At 36.3% G+C, this 20303-nt stretch overlaps 1 pseudogene; it reads right to left on the reverse strand.

Moving 5' to 3' along the window:
- Positions 1 to 700: 700 nt before the first annotated feature.
- On the reverse strand, positions 701 to 2208 carry LOC138165692 (small ribosomal subunit protein eS10-like; annotated as a pseudogene).
- Positions 2209 to 20303: the final 18095 nt, after the last annotated feature.

Here is a 20303-nt window from a genome sequence, read left to right on the forward strand (position 1 = left end):
ATGAGTTGTCTTCCCCAATTAGATTGTGATCCAAGACTGATTTTTCCTTTCCCTTCATATCTTTGTTGCTTAACAAAGAGTCTGTCATATAGTAGATGGTTGTGTTTAATGATTACTTTAAGATTTACCAAGAACTTCTCATTTACTATTTTATTTTATCTGTGGTGCTGCTAATTGAATTGGTTTCTACAAGTGTAAAGAACTGGTCCTCAATGACATCTGATATCCTATGACAGATTATAACTCTACCTTTAAAGACAAGAGACAATAGTAATATTTATTGGTTTATGTTCATGGTCATCTATCCATAGATATTCACAAGTCAATGGCTAATTTTTTTTAAATGGAGTTTTAAATTGGTCAATGGAGTTTTGACTGGTCAATAATGCCAACTCTGTGTAGTGAAGTAAAGATGCTCTCTAGTAGGTAATGAGGGCACTCAGAAATTGTTTTTATTTTTCTGAAAATAAAACAGAATTGGAGTTGAAGGATTTCATGTGGTTGTTTAATTTCATGATTTTTTGTTTGTTTTTTTCTGTTTTAAAACAAGCACATCATGGAAAATTTATTTACTTTGTATAGGTTGACTATTAATATTATTGATTCAGTACAATAAAAATGTCTTGGAAGAATGTTTTAATTATCTTTTCATTTCTTTTTTTCCCAAATTTTATTCAATCTGAAACATATCTCTACAGTTTTTATTGAGGAGGTTGACCACGTCCAAGACCAAATTCATCTCTAAATTGGAATTCTATTGCTGACCCAGCTCCAGCCTTGGCCTTCTTGTCAGCACCAGGAGAAGCAGCACTTTGCCTGTATTTGTCTCTGTCAGCTTCACCCCAAGTAAGTTGGGCAGGTCGCTCACTCTCCAGACCTTTGGGCCTTGGTCTTCCTGTCTCAGGACAACTTCTTCAGAGCGTGGTAGGCACAATCTGAGGAGGAAGGTGAAGGTAATCCCAGAGGTACTGAATGCCCTTATTGGTGAGGTACTAGTAGAAATGTCTCCATGAAAACTGCTCCTTAACATAGCCATGAGACTTTAGAGATGGCATGGCCTTCATGACATGGAGATTGGGCACATTCTTGTCTGCCAGCTCAGGGTGCTTTGGCATATGAACATCCTTCTTGGCTACCATTACTCCCTCCTTAAAAAGGAGTTCATAGATGCCAATCTGGTCCTTCTTGGGCATCAACATCTTGGCAGCAGCAGCAGTTACCGCTCTAGATGGAGCCCAGGATAGAAAGGGTTAATTATCTTTTATTTATAATAATAATGCAGTCTATGATTTTCAAGAAATATTACATATGCTCCCCTCTCTTAGATTCCTTGAAAATCAATTCTACAGTCAAAATTATGTCACTTCAAACATGTGCTTTCTCTCTACATCCAACTACATTTCCCATTGTATTGTTGATTTCATTTCTACTTCCTCATGTAGAAATGAGATATTAGATTATGACTACAGTGATACATAGTTTGTAAAAGACATCTTGACATAGATTTTTCCATTTTTTTTCTACCTTAAAGTACCCTCTTTTAACTTTGTCAAGTTGACCTGGCTTAATCAGTTCTTATCAAACTTCGTGTAAATATATTTTCCCTCCACTACTACTCACAACTTTATAAAATGATGCCCCTTAAATTTAAGTCATTTTTCTCCAAAGAGTTGATGAATGAATTCATATTTTAAATGAGTATTTTGCTAGACTCTTATATCTCTATAATTGGCAAGGAAATCAAGCATTTTTTACCTGAGGTTATTACTTGGATCTTATGAATGCGTGGATATATCACATATATTTATTTATACATTTTTACTTTATTCTAAGCATTGTGCTATGTACTGGAGATAAAAACAGAAAAGTTTAACTATGTTGTGGACTAAAATACACAGTGGTCTAAAGGGTGCAACTACAAGACTGATGACAAGGTCCAAGAAATTTTAGGCTGCCTCAGTGTGTAAGATGAAATTGCTCTAGGTTTATAGTGCATTTCCTTCATCTCATTAGAAGAAATGGAGTTGGTAGCTGCTTTTTCTTGCAAGTTATTCCCCTTCTGGTGATTGATATTCTTACTACATGGCCATCCTGATGTGATCAGAGTAAATTAGGGCCAAAAGACACAATAAGGTAAAAGAAAAAGGGGAAGAAACCCCAGACAATTTAGAAATAATTCCTGTATTAGGAATCGGTTGTTTCCCATGTATTATGACACAACAATTTTTAAAAAAAATATTATTTTATGCTCATCATGTTCATCATTTCTCAATGTTCCTAAAAATTTATTCATAATGTATTTGCATAATGCTTATATTATTAAACCTTTGGATGCTTATTTCTTAATCTTGAACATATTTTTTCATGTTTTCCTTTCTTCTCCTTTGAACATCTGTATGTGCAACTAGAATATTAAAGCTATATTTATTTGATGTAGAAGGTTTGCTAATATGATGTACCCATTTCTTTCTAGAAAATCACTACCTCTTTATTTTTCACAATCTTGATAGCCCATAAGCTAAACTTATTTTCATGATAGTCTACTCCATTCTGACCACTCTAGTACAATACGAGGTGGCCCATAAAATGTTCCTTAGAGTATTAAAACAAACTTCTTTATGTGCTTCCTCAGAGGGAGCTTTTGAGGAAGCCTCTGGTTTAAGAAGCATTTCCTTTCATCTTCTAATAAATTTAAAACAAGAAAAGGAGTAATGTCATAATTAAATTCTTCTACTCATAGGTCAACTCCTTGTACAGTAGTCATGGATCCCACATTTAGAGTACCAACATTGTAGTTGATATGGACAAATGGTCTAAAACTCTACGTTTTTTTTTTAAATCTCTACCCTCCTCTATGTCACTGCCAACATTACTGTGGAAACAAATATAGGAGTTAAATAGAACTGTGTATCATTTTTTTCTTTAAAAAATATGGAATGTTATGCTTAAACAATGTATCACCTGAATCTAGGCTTACTATTGTAAGACAAAGGTAAATTTAGCTAGATCAGATCCTAGCACGTAGATGATTCCTTGATACAACTATACTTCACGATCTGATAATATTATAGACACCATCAGACTTTATATTTTACTTGAATAGCCTTCCAGAAATTAAGATGATGAAAAAAAGTCTGAGTGAATTGATAAAATACACATGGTTAGAAACAATATCCCAGTAAATAAGAAGCCAAAAGAGATGAGCAAATTATTTCGAGAGAAAGCAATGTGAACTGTCAATAACCGTACAAGAAAATATTCTGAATGAAAAAGAGATCAGGATCTTCTCTATACCATGACTGGCCAAAGCAATAGGACTTTTGCAAACATATTGCTGATGTTATTGTGTTTTCTTTATTTTTTTTCTGCATTAAAAACTGTTGAGTGTCAGCATGGGATTTGAAATCAAGATCCCAGGAGTTATTTAAAGAAGTGTTGTGAATGCTTATGTAGGAACGTCCCTGTGGGGCCAAACATGAAGTCACTTTTGTCATGCAGGTCCTACAAATAGGCCAAACCTCACATATATTTATCTGTTAATCAACATTATTAGTATCCAACTAGTGATCAATATCCAAATCAATCTAATATTATCACCTGGTTCACATGCTTATCACTTTTGTAAAGACAATATGAGAGACAGTCAGATACCTAAGTAAAATTCAGATATACTATTTTATAAAACATTTCCCTGATTTCTTAGCAATGACTTGTATTGTTGGGTCAGAAATTAAACACGACAGTTCTTGATTGCTTTAGTCAGTCAGTGAACAGGCTTTTATTAAGTGTTCACTCTATACAAGAAACTGTGCTAAACACTGGAGACACAAAGAAAGACAAAAATACGACCCCTGTTTTCAAACTCCATTCTAATGGAGCAAACAGCATACGCTAACTATATGCTTATGAGACACATGCAGTAAAATGGAGAACTAATCTCAGAGATAATTCACTAGCAGATGGGGGCGAGGAGGACAAAGACAGAGATGAATCAGAAAGACTCCAAGAAGTAGACAGAATTTGAGGATTTGAAATGAATCTTGAGAGAAATGAAGTAATCTCAGAAATGGTTTGCAGGAGGTAGAACATTCCAGATGTGGGGAATAACCAGCAAGAGTGCACAGATTTGTATATGAGGCATAGCACATAGATCAGCCTATCTGGAATATGTGGAGGGGAGGGCAGTGTTACAAATGTTTTGATTATAAAGGTTTTGAAATGTCAAACAGATTTCTGATACTGGAAGCAATAGGGAGCCACTGGAGTTTATTAAGCTGAGGATGACAGATCGGAGCTTTAGGAAAATCACTTGCAATTGAATGAAGATTGTTACCAGCATGTGCAGAAAAGTGAGACAGAAAGACCAATTGGAAGACTAAGAAAATGGTTCAGGAAAGGTGTGATGAGAGCCTTTAAAAAAGGTGGTGGCTATATGGAAGGAGGTAATGGCATCTGTATTAGTACAGTAAAGCTAAAAATGACACAGACTTCACAACAGGTTTTTTATATGGAGGCAATAATAGTATGGCGAAAAAATAAAACTGAGATTGAAAGGCTGGGTGACTGGAAGTATTGTGGTACCCTTAAGTATAATAAGAAAATTAAGAAAAGGAAAGGGTTTTAGTAAAAAACAAAGATAATGAATTATCTTTTACCATGTTGAGTTTGAGATGACTGCACATAACAAGAGTGATTACATAATGCCTTAAGATTTAGATGGTTTTCTTCAAATGTAATTGCATTTGATCCTCACAGCAACCCTTGAAACGGACACTATTATCTCCTTTTTATCAATGGGGAAACTGAGAAAGAGATTAAGTGACTTGTTCAAGAAAAGGTAAGTGCCTTGGTTTGGAATTAAACTCAGGTCTTCCAGTGGTCCAGTAGTGGACCAGTATCTATCTACCATGCTGCATGTCTACCTCATCTGAAGAGAATATCTTTTTGACAAACTGTCTTTTGTATGCTGAAACACTGGCACAGTAGATTTTTTAATCCCCTCAAATGATAGCACCAAAATTATTGGTTTCTCTCTTAAAATATTTGAGGAAAATAAAATAGGTCAAGGAAGTGCCAATTTTCAAGTCTGTTTGTAAATATAAAGCTATATTCCCCATTTAAAAAAATATCTATGTTGAAGTATTTAAACTTTCCAAATAGATTAATTAGGTTGTGAATATGCATACACATGTGTTTGTGTTTTAATGCATATCAAAAAATATTTCACCAGGAGACTATTATAAATATTAGCTTCCATGCTGCTTTTAAGATGGAATTTAATCTATAAAGAAATTAATTTACACAGTGATTTTTCAAGACTTATCTGTTTCACAAGAGGAATATATTTATATAAGTATAAAACATTTTACACTAAGCCCACAGATGCTTCCTGCATGGTCTCCTATTTTCAGAATACAGATGTGTAGCAAAGAGATTGCTTTGTGCCTGTTATATGCTATCCTGCTTGAGTATTTCATTTTAAGAAATTGATAAAATAGATGTACAATAACCTTTTCTAGCTCTAGTCTGCTCTCAGGTGTCACTCTTGGTTGAATCATGAGCAGCACTTCACTTAGAAAAAAAGAAAAGTCCTAAATCAACATAGCAGCAGCTGTTTCCAGCAGTCCCAAAGGAAGCCTGGCCCAGGCTTTTTTTTTTCTTCTCCTTCTTTTTCTTCAACAGACCTTCCAAGCAGTCTCTCCCTCAGGTGCCCCTTCAAGAACCTTTCTTAAAAGCTCAAGCAAACAAGAGGGAAAATGTCAGCTACTACAGTTGGCAAGACAACAAGGCCTGAAGAGTAGGAAACAGCTTCTCAGCAGGCAGCCGAGATAAACAAGACAGGGTTGGGGTATAGGAGCTTTGTTCAATTTCCAACAGGTGCAAAAGAGTTCTGAAATCTTGCAACTTTCCAGATAATTTGTATTCATCAAATGTTGCTATATGCTGCTTGTTATTGTGTACATTTCTCAAAGGTTAGAAGCAGGTGGAGTCAGGGAAATCAATAACATGGAAAGATAAAGAAATGCATTTATAAATACCCTTACTTAGACAACTTCAAATTATTTCCTGGGGTATGGTTTATCTTGGGTTCAACAAGATTTAATCTTATTAGAATTTACTAGACTTGATACAGAAACTCTTTACAATGAGATCTTTGAAAACAGGTTCAATGATACCATCTTGTACACATGTCACTGGGAAGAAACAAGTAAGTGAAAGTAATATTTATTATTTTATATGTCCTTTCTAAACTTGAGAAACATTTAAATTACTGCTTTGGTGAGCTGATAACTAGTTGAAGAGGAGAGAAGTAATGAGCAAGGTCTTCGAAAGGAAAAGCCATATACATTTTGGCATGGATTGTTTTGCACTGTTGGAGAGAATCCCTACATTGTTGAGATCATGGATCCATTAAAGAAAGGAGGATTAAGAGGAGGAGGAGGAAGAGGAATCTAATAGAAGAATCGAATATTTATGTAGTTTACTAACATTTTTTTAAAGCAATTGGGGTTAAGTAACTTGCTCAAGGTTACACAGCTAGTTATTTCTGGGTGTGGTGCTGAGTATCTAAGCCTGGATTTGATCCCCAGGTCATTTCGACACTGGAGCCGGTGCTCTTACTCTCTGCACCACCTGGCCGCCCCTAAGCAATTGGGGTTAAGTAACTTGCTCAAGGTTACAAGACCAGGTGTTTCTGGGTGGGTGCTAAGTGTCTGAGCCCGGATTCGATATCCAGGTCTTACTGACACTGGAGCTGGTGCTCTTACTCGCTTTGCTACCTGTCTGTCCCTATTAACATTTTCAATGCTCTTTTAATTCATTATCTCATTTGAACCTCACATCAATGCTATTAGGAAATTAGGTACAATTTTTCACATTTCAGTGATGAGGGGACTCCTAGACAGAGCAAGAATGAGAAGGTGGATTTGAATCCAGGTTCTCCTGACCTAAAGTGCCATACTCTATTACACCACCCTCCCATTAAAAAAATCTTTATCTTAAGGCCTTGGAGAACTTGTTCATTTTAAAAAGGACTGATCCAAGTTTGTACATTTGACATTGGTTTCTACTTAGGCAAATATCTATACTTTTTACAATGCATTATAACCAGCTCCTATTAAAGTGCCCTTTTTTGTATTAGCAATTTACAACAGTTGTGTCTATGGAAGAAGAACAAACCACAATAACATTGTTTTAACTAAAATATATGCTGGAATGAATGGAAATATGACTGGAAAATCTTTTATTAATTGCTTACTGTGTGACTATTATTGTGCTGTGTCCTAGCAATACAAATACAAAAACAACAACAAAAAATTCCATGACAGTCGTTGCCCTCAAGGAGTTGATAGTCTACAGAATAGGGAAAGGCAATACATAGAGGGTGGTTGTTCCAAAGAGTATTTTGGACAGAGAAGTCATTGATGTTGAATAATGGTGGTTTACAGACTTGTCCAATTGAAACCATTGCATTGGATTAATAACTGAAGGTCTAAGCTTATACAAACACACACACACACACACACAAACACACACATATAGACTCAGAAACATACAACAGACTATAACTGCACCAAACAAAGTGAAAAGAACAATTGAGACAGCCATCTAATGGAGGAGAGGGGAAAGAAAAATTTCCTTATTTCAACAGTTCAGATGAAAATTATTTTTCATTCTTAACATTTACAATACTTGCCTCAATTCTCCATTTCATTTTGATTATATAGAAGCAACTTGATACACCATTCAAGCATGAAAGTCAAACATATTCTGAAGTCAAGAAAGAGAGGAATTCAAGTTATCAACAAAGGGGAGCATGATGGAATGTTACCTTTTGTTAAGTAATTCTCAGCAACTGATTGATACATATTAACCGCCTTCTGAAATTGCGAATTAAGCAATATAATTCCACAGGTGTTCCATATCTCCTTGAGATCATTCTGCTTCCATATTGCTGTAGATTTCATTTGGGCTAGACCCAAGAGAACTCTAAATATTTCAGACTATCCTTATAATTCAAGGTTGGCTCTTAGTTCAGGAAAAAGAAATTATGGAACATTCCAAGCTTCCCTTGGAAATCCAATTAGCTAGGCAGTCCTATGTTTTAGATGTCTTGATTCATTGTAGAAAAAATGTGTAAGCACTTTGAATAATATAAGTTTCTATACCAGCATATTGTATTAAATTTGTCACTGAAATTCAAGTGGAAAATCATGAAAAGGATAATGTTTACTGTGCTACACATAGAGCTCGGAAGATCTGGATTCAAATCTCACCTTAGTCAGTTACTAATTATGTAACACTGAGAAAGTCATCTAACTTCTCTAAGGTTCAGTTTCCTTATCTGTAAAGTGAGGAATTTGTACTAGACCACTTCTTCGGTCCCTTCCAGCTCTAAATTACGACTAATTTGAACCAAAGATCATATTCTAAGCTCATACAAAGTCCAAATCTCCAACCACTGGTGTTTGAGCAAAATTTTCCAGCACTTATGAAAAGGGGCTAAAACTAGCTAATGCTGTTTAAGTGCTGAGACATTACAGTATAATATTCTCCATTATCCCAATGCTTACTTAGTACTGTAGGAGACCATTATCCCATATGGCAGAGACCTAGCATTCAGCAGCATCTATATATAACTATTTTCTTAATACACTGAAGATATTTGTCTTCCACTAAAAAATTACCCACTTTGGATTCACTGAATTTCATTCCCTGAAAGCTAAATTAGAATACTGTGATAGATAACTTGTCATAGAAAAGAAGGATGAAAATACCTTATGAAAAAAAAAGGTTCTTAACACAAAATAAAGTATAGGATGCAGTTCTAGGTAAAGTGTGAGCCAGAGATCAAAGAAGGCACACTTTAAGATTGGAGAGAGCAAGACCACAAAAACATGATGGAAATATTGATGTTTATTAGAAGCATTCCCAAAATAACAGGACATGGTCTTTGGAAATTTGATCTTTGCAACTTAGAGTTTTGCGATTACAAATATGGTATGTGGGAAAATGTTGCTGAAAGCAGAACATTTTAAGGTTTGGCTTGGAATTTTGAGAAATAGGCAGGCTTGGAGTCTGCTTACTCATTGTGTCTCCAGATCTCTGTAAGGGCACAGGGTTCACTGACTAAATAAATAGCATCCAGTGGTGTTTTGTTTTCTTTTTGTTTTATGGCTTCCATGTCCTATCTCTCTTAAGATTACTGACTTCCATTGTTCTCATTTTATATTCAAGCACCTTTTTTAAAAATTTATTTTCCCTAGAATATTTTCCCATTATCAAGAGAACAGTTGTGTGACAATGTTACACCATGTTGTGATAATTATTGTTTATAATGGCTTACTAGTACTACCCAGTCATACAATTTGGGGGACCATCAGGCATCATTCCCAAGAATTAATAACTCTGAATGATTATGGACCTAGAAACCTAAAAGACAAAATGCTGAATTCAATGGCAATCCCTATAACTAATAAGGTTTAGCCTTAATGAAGAGATTAGTATTCTTGCAAGCATTAAAATAGAGAACTGGGAAAGACTTTTATTCCAATAATCCGGCCCAAATCTCCAAATCACATAGGCCTCAAGTAAGAAATATTTTATTTCTGGATGGTCAAATGGATTGTAATGTATGAATCGTCTAGGTGAATATTTTAATGCTGCATTCTTATCTATGTGACACAAGTTTTAAACTGTATCTATATGTTTGTGGTCATACTGATACTCTGTGACAAATTAAATGATTTAATACTAGGAAAACAATATTTGGCCATATAAATTTAGAGCAAGATAGAGGGATCCTGGTAAATCAAAATATTAAAATTATTTATAATTCCATTACATGTAGTGTATAATTGTCATTTCATAGGACTGATAGTGATTCAGGCCTCCTAACTCAGTGTGGAATAAGAAATATTGTAAGAGGTGACCAATTTGTTGCTATAGTTTCCTTAACTGTATTTATTCTGTATGCTTTCTATCTTTCCTGTTGTCCTATTTAATCTCTACTCTTTCTATCTTTTCTTACCTTATACTTCCTTCTGTGAACTCTGTCTTACATACACTGGAATACCTGCAGTTCCTTAAACACAGCAGACCAGCTTGCACATTCATGATTTTCTGAAGCACAAGAAGCACAGATTTAGTTATATCACTTTCTTACTCAATTAACTCTAGAGATTCTCAGTTTCTTCTAGGATCGAATACAAAATGCTCTCCTTGGCATTCAAAGACCTTCATACATTGTTCAACCATTGAGTTGTGTCTGACTCTTCAGCCATAGCATGTCAGTATTGTAAATGGAATTTTCTTGCCAAAGATACTAGATTAGTTTGTCTTTTCCTTCTCCAGAGGATTAAGTCAAACAGAGGTTAATTACATAGCTAGTAAGTTTTTGAGGTCACATTGAACTCAAGTTTTCCTAACTACAGGCCCAGTGCTCTACCCCTGAGTCATCTATTTGCACTTAGTCCTCTCCAAAATTTCTTGTCATGGATTACTCCTTGATCTGTACTTTTCCATCCAGGGATGCTGCCCTCTTGACCATTTCATGAATAAAATACTTCATCTTTGGGCTGTCATTTTTTTTTAGAGGGCAGGGCAGGGCAGTTGAGGTTAAGTGACTTGTTCAAGGTCACATTGCTAGTACGTGTTAAGTGTCTGAGGCCAGATTTGAACTCAGGTACTCCTGATTCCTGGACCAGTTCTCTATACACTGTGCCACCTAGTTGCCCCAAGCTCTTGTCATTTTGCTTTGAAGTCTTCCATGCTAGGAGCCCTCTCTCTGCTCCACTTCAACTATTTCCTTCCATGGTTTTCTTTTAAGTCTTAAGTAAAATTCTACCATTACAAACTATTAATTTTGGTTATATATATATATGTATATTTGTACATATATATATGTGTACATATATATATATGTGTGTGTGTACATATATATGTATATATATATATATATATATATTTGTTTTCATGTTCTCTCCCATTAGATTATAAGCACCTCAAGGACATGGATAGACTTTATTCTCTTTTTCTATTCTCATGCTTACCACAATACCTGGTACATAATAGGCACTTAATGAATGATTATTGTTTGATTCATTCAACTGGCTATAACCCTCACCTAGATTATTCTGCCATTTCCATTCAAATTTTGTTCTACCTTATCTTCTTCTATCACTCAGATTCACTCTCCTTGCCCTTCTTTCATAGGAGGTCATTTCCAGTCTCTTCACACTCCACTTTTACTCCTTTCTTTTCTTAAATTCATTTTCCATCTAGTTTACATCTTGTAAATAATTAGTTATTTGCATGTTCTTACCCCATTTAGATAGTGAGCTCCTTGAAGGCAGGAATTTTTCTATTTGCCTTGCTTTGTAGTCACTGAGCATATCACAGTGTTTGACAAATAGGAGCAGTTGAATGAATGCTTTTTGACTGACTAGATGACAAAGTAAAGTTATATTGATTGGGAGTTACGGAGTCATTGGAAAGTGGCTGTAATTTTTTTCCATTTTTCAAATGCTTTATTAAATTCTGATTTACATAATTCATTTCTGCAAGATTTTGAGTTACAAATTTCTCCCCATTTTTCCTCTACCCACTGCCCCAAAATAGAAGTCCCACAGGATGTCCCCTCTTCTCTCCCATATTTTCTCCCATACCCCTTTCGACTTTTCCAGTAGGGCATGGTGGATCTCTATGTCCCAGTGCCTGTATATCTTCTTTCCCAATTAGATGTAAAGTAGTATTAATAATGGCATATATTTATATTTAAACATTTGGTTTTAAACTCTGAATTCTAGATTCATTCCCTTCCTCCCTTGTCACCCACCGCTAATGCAAAACAATAACATATTGTAAAATATGTTATATTGTATGATATATTGTTTATGATATATAATATATTGTAAAAGACTGACTATATTTCCCTCCCTCCTATCCCACCTCCCACTTGTTCTACTCTCTACTTTGATCCTATACCTTTTCTAAAGTGGGTGCTTCCAACTTCCCTCCCCGCAGACTGCCCTCCCTTCCATCATCCCCCCTCTCATCTCCTTCCCCCCTACTCTCCTGTAGGGTGAGATACCCTATTTAGTGTGTATGTCATTCCCTTGCCTAGCCAAATTCAATGAGAATAAGGTTGACCCATTCCCTTTTGCCTTCCTATACTTCCCCTCCATTGTAACAATTTTCCCTTGCCTCTTCTATATGAGATAGTTTACTCCATTCTGTCTCTCCCCATTTCCTCCCATTATATTCCTATCTCACCTCTTAATTTCCCCTTTTAATATCGTCCCTTCCTATTAAATTGGTTCTGTGCCCTCTATCTATATATACCTTTAAACATATAGACAAACATTCACATATGTATTCATATGCCCATATACCCTCATATAAAGACATATTTATAATTCTATTCCCTTCAACTAATTTCATACTGAGAAAATTTTTAGCATTTACAATTATTTTTTTCCATGTAGAAATGTTAATAGTTCAACTTTGATAAGGTCCTTATGATTTCTTTTCTCTGTTTATCTCCTCATGCTTCTCTTGCTTCTTGTGTATGAATGTCAAATTTTCTTTTCAACTCTGGTTTTTTAAGCAAGAATACTTGAAAGTCCTCTAATCCACTGAATGACTATATTTTCCCCTGAAACATCATACTCAGTTTTGCTGGGTAGGTGACTCTTGGTTTTAATCCCAGCTCATTGGACCTCCAGAATATCATATTACAAGCTCTTCGATCCCTCAGTGTAGAAGCAGCCAGATTCTGGGTTATCCTGATTGTGTTTCCACAATATTCAAATTGTTTCTTCCTGGCTGCTTATAATATTCTCTCCTTAATCTGGGAATTCTGGAACCTGGCTATAATATTCCTAGGAGTTTTCTTTTTAGGATCTTTTTCAGGAGGTGATCGGTGGATTCTTTCAACCTCTATTTTGCCCTCTGGTTCCAAAACATCAGGGCAGTTTTCTTTGAGAACTTCCTGGAGGATGATTTCTAGGTTCTTACTTTGATCATGGCTTTCCAGCAGTCCAATAATTTTTAAATTGTCTCTCCTGGATCTATTTTCCAGGTCAGTGGTTTTTCCCATGAGATATTTCATATTGCCTTCTATTCTTTCATTTGTTTGCATCTGTTTAATAAGATCTTGATTTCTCATAAAGTTATTAGCTTCCATTTGCTCCAATCTAATTCTGAAGCAATGACTATCCTTATCGCCCTTTTGAGATTCTTTTTCCATCTGGCAAATTTGGCTTTTTAAGGCATTCTTCTCCTTATTGCCTTTTTAAACCTCTTTTGCCATTTGAGTTAGTATGTTTTTTAAGGTTTGATTTTCCTTCCTTTCCAGTCAGGCTGTTGACTCTCATTTCATAATTTTCTTGCATCGTTCTCATTTCTCTTACCAATTTTTCCTCCACTTCTCTCATCTGCTCCTTAAGGTCCTCTATGGACCTTAACCAGCTCGTATTTTCCTTTGAAGCTTTTGGTGCAGGATTGCTGACTTCACTGTCTTCTTCCTGTTCCATGCTTTGCTCCTTTTTGTCCCCAAAATAGCACTCTAATGATGGAATCTTCCGTCTGCTTTGTTTCCTTTGCCTGGTAATGTCACCCCTCAGTCTCTTGACCCCTGGGCTTTTTGCCACAGTAGGACCCCACCACCAGGCAGGGGAGCTTTCATCCCAAACACTGGGGTTTTCTCTGCTGCCAGAGGTATTAGATGGGTACCCTCTGTGAGGCCCCCACATTCTCTGGCAAGCTGGACACAATCCCCAGGAACTCCACCCTAGACTGCAATCCAGATACAAGCAGGTTAAAGCAAGAGTGATTACCCCTCAGACTGGTTGCTTGGTCCCCCTATATTCTGCAGGCCAGGAGCTGAAACTGCCACGTGGTGCTGGTTGGCTGTGCTGGTGTCTCAGTGGCTTCTCGCCCCGGCGGCAAAATTCCACTCGATCCCACTTACTGTGTCCCAAAGTCCAGACTGCACTGACCTCCCACTTTCTCCTTTGCATCTATGTGTTGATAATTCTGGAAATGTCCACAGCTCCTGCTGATCTGGAGTCCCTGGCCTGTGGCTGGTCAGACCTGCCCTGGTGCTAAAACCTTCTGCTCATGCAGGCCTGGGCTCAGCTTCCAGAGCACTGCACTGGCCAATTCCTGCCACCCTGCAGGTCTGTCTGCAATGTGAGGTTAGCTTCTCTGTGTCATTTTGTGGGTTCTGCTGCTCCAAAGTTTGTTCAGAGTCCCCTTTTTACATTGATTGGGGAAGGTAGAAGCTGGACTGCCATATATTTTTTAAAACAATAATAAAATATTGTAAAAAATAATTTCATTGGCCCTGTATTTCTACCTTTCAAAAGACATTTTTTTTTTATTAGTGTGGCTCTATGATTTACCAATCTAAATTTTAACCTCTTCACACCATAGTTTTCGTGAGCTACATGGTTCCCAAAATCATCACATGAGGAACAACCTTTTTTTCCTAATCTCTCAGACTACCTAGACCAATCCTCCAAGGAGAAATACATTTTTTTTTAAACTATGACAGTAATATAAGCCTTTTCTAGCCTAGAAGAACCTGCTTGCCTCTGAGAATCCAGGGTCACCTTCATAGCATAAGATGACATCATATTGGACTCGAACAAAGGCCTCTATAAACACTATCTAAATAATTTATTACTTTGTGGTCATAATACTATAAATGGTCTCTTAACCATTCACTAAAGGTACAATCCTGCTAGCTACTGGGAAAATACAAAGAGCAAAATATTCCTTTCCAAAGATAACCTGCAGAAATCTTTGAAAATTGCCTCCTTGTACAAATATTCATGTATCCTGTGTTGTGCTGATTTTCTAGCCTTTTGACTCTAACCTGAGAAAAATGCTATAGCAACCAGCGGCACATAAAACATTGATATAAACAATTACAAGGTAACCTGGGTGCTTGGGAGTACTATATGCAAATAGGATCATTGATTTCTAAAGGCCATCCATTTTTTCAAAGTATCTTAAGGGGAAAAAAACCACAGAGGATTTTCTTTTTTGTGCATGATATAATCTGGGTAGTATTTACTTCTATATCTGAAAGACCTGTTGGCCTCAGTTGCTCTCATAGGCACATTACATTGACAGCTAAAGGTGGGATAGGGAGAGAAAACACAAGAATAATTAACTTTTTGATCTACTTCTAAACAAAAATTCAGTAGCAACCACAATAAAAGTCACCTTAAAATGCATAAACATCAATGGGCTGAGCAAGAACAAATAGAGATCCCACTCTGCATTTAGACCATGTTTTCATGTAAATGAAAATGCCATGGTCATGCTCAGCATCACAAACTCAATAATTATGCTTAAAATAATTTGACAAATATTTCAGAGAAAATACTGCTGGACTGGAAGAGCCTATTCTGCTTCCATCACAGCAAGACAGAAAGAAAACTCGTTATTTAGAAAATTCTTGTCAGAAAAACAGACAAAAGAAGATTTTCTTTATTTAAAATATTTTTTGAAAAGATGATTTTCTCAGAATTTATTGGAGAAATTGCTAAAAGGATTCACTTTACATAATAAAGTATGCAGTTATATAATAATAAATTCAGAACAAGTAATTAATTTATTGGTCTTTTTTGATTACTGTTTTGTTTTTTTACTCACAATTTCCTAAAGAATAAAATTCATGTAAGGCAAATCATGCAAAAGGACAAAGTGATGTGTACTGGACAAAGCACTTAATTGTGGACTCAAAATACGAAATTGTAATACCACCTTTTCCATTTACTATGTGTCTGACTTTAGCTGTATCCAACGGTCTTCTCCATCTAAGGGAAGAATGGTTCAAATAATAGTTCGCAACTTTGGTGAGAGCAGTGATGAAAGTCAACTCCACAAATAAAATAATACTGAAGTTTGTAAAAAAAAATTGCTCTTTTTTGAACTTTTTGACCAAATATTGGGGCTTTTTTATTGATTGAATAGAGAAAAGGCTAGAATTCCTGTACTCAAGATTGGGAAAGCAAAGCCAGATAATCAACTTTTACTGAACAGTAGATTATTGAAAGAATACTAGATTAAGAAAAACAAAGTAACTTGGTTGTACTCCCAGTTCTACCACTAATTAAATATTTTCCATGCTGATTGATTTTATGTTTTCCTACCTCTATCTACAAAATTTAGCTATTTTGTGAATATAGAAATGGTGCTAAAATTAGAATCAGAGGATCTGGGTAAAAACTCTTATCATTATCCCTTATTATCAGCATGACATTGGCCAAAGCACTTAATCTTTCTGAGTCTGAGACATTTCTGAGTCTCAGCCATTGGTGAAACTCTTCTAAGGAGCACCATGGAACTATTCTAACATCTGGATCCTTTTTATCCCAGAATATGTCTCCACTATGTTAGTTAGCCCCATTCCACCATGGGTGTTCTTTCTGGGGCCTTCATTTTGGGAATAGGCCTAGGTCAGGCATCCTCTGTGCCCAACTGACTGTACATCTGACTTAAGTCTTAGATATTATTTCCTAATTTAGGTCCCTCTTATCCCCTAGAACATTTTGTATTTATTCCTAAAATCAATATGGAGCCACTGGAGTTTACTGAGTAAGAAGGTGAAATAAATGACCTGTACTTTAAACTCCAGTGGCTCCCTATTACCTCTTACTTTTTCAAATGACAATGTACTCTCCAGTTCAACAATACTGACTTTCTTTTTCTTCCATAAACAAGATGTATCATTTCTCAGATCTGGGCATATCTTCTTTTCTAGTGCTTCCTTATGCCTGTAATTCTTTGCCTCTTCATTTCGGCCACCTTGTGTTTCTGGCTTCCTATGTTCTACAGTAGGCTTTTCCTGAATGCTCCTAATTTTAATTTCTTCTATCTGTTAATTATTTCCTATGTATCCTATATATAGTTTATTTATAGCTTTTTTTTCCTTGTTGTCTCCCCCATTGTATTTTGAGCTCCTTAAGGGTCTGGAAGTGCCTATTTTTTTTTTAATTCTTTACTTTATTTTAGTTTCCAACATTCATTTCGACAATATTTTTAGTTCAAAATTTTTCCCCATCTCTGCCCTACCCCCCACCCCAAGATGGCAAGCATACTAATTACCCTTTATGCCAGTCTTTCCTCTTTTCTATCCCCAATTAATTCCCACTTATCCCCTTCCCCCTTTCTTTCTTTTAGGGCAAGATGGATTTCTATACACCATTATCTCTATATCCTATTCCTTGGTTGCATGTAGAAACAGTTTTTAACATTTGTTTTTAAAACTTTGATTTCCAAATTCTCTCCTTTCTTCCCCCCCCTCACCACTTCCACTGAAAAGACAAGCACCTCAAAATAGGTTATACATGTGTAGTTAAGCAAAGAATTCTCATAGTAACCATTTTGTAAAAAACAAAACAAAAAAACTGTATTTCCCTCCATTTTATCCTGCTCCCCATTTATTCTGTTTTCTCCTTTGATCTTGTACATTTTGAAAAGTGTTTGCTTCTGACTACCACCTCCCCCAATGCGTCCTCTCTTCATTCTTTCCCCATTCTTATCCCTTTCCCCCCTACTTTCCTGTAGTGTAAGAGAGACAACTGAGTATGTATGTTACTCCCTCCTTAAGTAAAATCCAATGAGAGAAGTTTTGACTCATTTCCTTTCATCTTCTGGCTCGTCCCTTCCTTTGTAATAACTTTATCTTCCCTCTTTTATGTGAGCTAATTTACCCTATTCTATCTCTCCTTTTCTCCTTCTCTCAATATATTCCTCTCTCACCTCTTTATTTTATTTTTATATATAATCCCTTCATATTCTACTCACTCTGTGCCCTCTATGTATAAATATAGACACATATATGCAAATACATACACACATCCTTTCTTGTTTAACTTGTCATGCTTCTCTTGAGTCTTTTTGTGTGAAAGTCATATTTTCTGTTTAGCTCTGGCCTTTTCATCAAGAATGCTTGGAAGTCCTCTATTTCATTGAATGGTCATATTTTTACCGGAAGCATTATACTCAGTTTTGCTGGGAAGGTGATTCTTGGTTTTATTCCTATTTTATTCTTTGACTTCTGGAATATCATATTCCAAGCCCTTTGATCGATTAAGGAAGACATTGCTAGATCTTGTGTTATCCTTATTGTGCTTCCATAGGACTCAAATTGTTTCTTCCTGACTGCTTGCACTATTTTCTCCTTGTCCTGGGGACTCTGGAATTTGGCTATGATATTCCTAGGAGTTTTCTTTCTGGGATCTTTTATCCAGAGGCGATCAGTGGATTCTTTCAATTTCTATTTTGCCCTCTGATTCTAGAATATAAGGGCAGTTTTCCTTGATAACTTCTTGAAAGATGATATATAGGGTGTTTTTTCATCATGGCTTTCAGGTTATCAAATAATTTTTCAGTTATCTCTCCTGGATCTATTTTACAGGTCAGTTGTTTTTTCCAATGAGATATTTTACATTGTCTTCTATTTGTTTCATTCTTTTGTATGTGTTTTATAAGATCTTGATTTCTTGTACAATCATTAGCTTTCATTTACTCCATTCTAATTTGAAGGAATTATTTTCTTTAGTGAGCATTTGGACTTCCTTTTCCCTTTGTCCAAATCTGCTTTTTAAGGTTTTTTTTTCTCCTTATTGACTGTTTTGGACCTTTTTGCCATTTGAGTTAGTTTACATTTTAAGGTTTTTCTTTTCTTTAGTACGTGTGTGTGTGTGTGTGTGTGTCTCCTTTAGGAAGCTGTTGACTCATTTTTCATGATTTTCTTGCATCACTCTCATTTCTGTTCCCAATTTTTCCTTTTCTTCTCTTACTTGATTTTCAAAATTCTTTTTGAACTCCTCCATGGGCTGTGACCAATTCATATTTTTCTTGGATTTTTTTGATGCAGGAGTTTAGATTTTGTTCTCTTCTTCTTGTTCTATGCTTTGATCATCTTTATCACCAAAGAATAATTCTATAATCCAATTTCTCTTCCTCTGTTTCCTCATTTTCTCAGTCAATTACTTGGTTTTTGAGGTCTTTGTCACAGTATGACTCTGCTTCTAGAGTGGAGTGTGCTGTGTCCCAAATTTCAGGGGTTTTGTGCAACTGTTTTCAGAGCTACTTCTTGGCATCCACCTCAAAACTGTGAGAAGGACTTCCTCTCCACAGCCGCCAAATCTCTGATACCCCAGTGCTCTTCCTCACCCCAGGACCACCACCCAAGATTGTGACCCAGATCCAAGCAGGGCAAAGTAAGAGTTTCTTTCTTCAGTGCCAGCAAAGAGTTTTCTGCAATTTCCCTTCAATCAGCCACTTGGTCCCTGAACCATCTGTGAGCCTGGAGCTTCTGAAGCAGCTGATCCACTGCCATATGCCACTGCCTCTGCTGTCCCAGAGGAGAGGGGCCAGACCATGCTCTTCTCTCACCCAGGTCAAACAGATTTTCCTCACTGACTTTTAACTTTCTCTTTGACATTTGTGGGTTGAGAAGTCTGGAAACCACCACAGCATTGTAACACCAATGCAATATTCAAAGTGCCCATGATCATGATAAATATGCTGACCATGAGTATAAATATTCCTACATGATGCTGTATTATAGAATATAACAGGCTCTCTATATGGAAGACAGAAGCAAAACATTTATTCAAATACCAGAAAACTAAATCCCATTACTAGGAAACGGAATCCATAATAGCAACATAGAAGTTAATGCACCACAACATAGCAGAGAGCCCCACCATTGTTTAGCCTTACCATAAAGCAACAAAGGTTTAACTGTCTGAGGAGGTGGCAAAAAAACCCAAAATAACTTTTACCCATGAGCCTACTATCTCCTTAACTGAACATCCTCTCTGTCCCACTATCTCTCTGACTCTGACTCCCAGCTTCCTGTGGACTCTGAAGCAGAGTTTACTTTCAAAACAGATTAGGTCTTCAAATTCCCATTACCATTAGAAGCTTCCAGTTATTCAGTCTCCTGATGTCTGCTCTGGCCAAGTCTGTGCTGTTGGTCTGTGGGTGAGACCACAAGGGACTGAGCTCTGCTCCCAGCCTGGTGTGATAGATCCTTCCTTTTGTCTTGCCAGGCTGCCTTCAGCAGGAGATTTGTTTCACTCTGTCATTTTGTGTGTTCTGAAACTCTAAAACTGAGTCCTTTTTTTTTTTTTTACAGATATTGGAGGTGGTTGGGGCACATACTCTAGCAAGTTCCTGCTTTTACTCCACTTTCTGTGTTCTATCCCCTAACTTTTTCTTTATGTTTCTCTCTCTCTCTCTCTCTCTCTCTCTCTCTCTCTCTCTCTCTCTCT

This window comes from Petaurus breviceps, unplaced genomic scaffold (assembly GCF_028583685.1).
Source record: "Petaurus breviceps papuanus isolate PSGF00001 unplaced genomic scaffold, PetGlider_PUasm1.0 214, whole genome shotgun sequence".
NCBI classification, from domain to species: domain Eukaryota; kingdom Metazoa; phylum Chordata; class Mammalia; order Diprotodontia; family Petauridae; genus Petaurus; species Petaurus breviceps.